Consider the following 1,464-nt stretch of genomic DNA (forward strand, 5'->3'; position numbering starts at 1 on the left):
TTTATTGGTATTTCAATAAGATAATTTTAACGTATTGTATTCATATTGTAAATAATTTATTGCCTTATGAAATACTTTATTCAACTGCCTAAAAGTTAACAATTGATAATTATAGCAAAATTGCAGATAACAGAATACAGACCATTACAAATTTAACAATTTATATATATTGAAAGTAACTCAAATCCATTTTTATATACTTACTTCTTTATATTTACTTTTTATTCAATATTTACCTAATATTGGTATTTGGTACCTTCTCTTAAAATATTTAAATATCTAAAACACTATTACATTATTAATAATAATAGGTAATGTGCCTAAGTATAATACATAAAATAATATACATATAAGTGGGTAGTTATCACATAATATTAAAGAAGTAGTTACAACTTGGACTGTTTTGATAAATTTTTTTGTTTTTTGTTTTTTTGTCTAGTTGAATTTTCTTCATTGCATGCAAAATGCATTCGGCATTGAGTATAAAATATTATTATACTTCAAGTAATTTCTCGATCATGTTCTTTGCATTAGATAACATTTATATTGGCTTCTATCATGAGATGATTCATAACACTAAAGAGCAAATTGGTGTTTTTTGCATATAGCATCTTCAATCTGTTATAAAAATATAATAGAGGCAGGTAATTAACATATTATTTTATGATAGGTACCTACATAACCAATAATTTATAAGATATCTGGTATAATTTGAATATACTAGTGCTCAAATTAATAATATTAATTAAATTAAATATTAAAATAGTAGGTATATTATGAAGAATATCACTTGAAAATTACATTATATTCTACAATTATTTATTAAAAAACACAATAAACATCTTGAAAATAATAAATAATTTATCTATGTGTATACATTATTAGTAGGTACTAAATAATAACATATTATTGTGGAGTAATACTATTTAGTAATTACCTACTTAAAATTTATAAAAAATCATGTAAATATTTTTTTGTCTATAATATAGTTACAGTACCTTTGGAGCTCTAAACAATGAAATATTTTTTCCTTCACTTCCACTAGCGTATCCTGTCTTACAGCCTGATACATAGCATTTATTTGGCATATTTAATTATTTAATTTACCAATTAAACTTTTAAAACTCAATATATTGCTTATTGTTTGGTAACTCAACAGTCAATAGTAGACATTTAAATGGACCGTCATAGTTCTTACAATAATTCTAATAAATTTGGAACAATATTGGGAAGGGATTTCTATTTTAAATACTATTTGTTATGGCTGAAAGTCTACCTCTATATGTTTATTTTATTGAATTCGTGACTTTATTTATACTATAAATTTTTATTTATACCAACTTGCTAATATGATATAAGCATATTTCATATGAATTATTAAATTCGAACAATATTATACATTAGTATGGTCTATATTTTAATGCACCATAATGGCATAATAGCAAATAATTAATATAACCGGTC

Source organism: Acyrthosiphon pisum, chromosome X (genome assembly GCF_005508785.2).
Source record: "Acyrthosiphon pisum isolate AL4f chromosome X, pea_aphid_22Mar2018_4r6ur, whole genome shotgun sequence".
Taxonomy (NCBI): Eukaryota; Metazoa; Arthropoda; class Insecta; order Hemiptera; family Aphididae; genus Acyrthosiphon; species Acyrthosiphon pisum.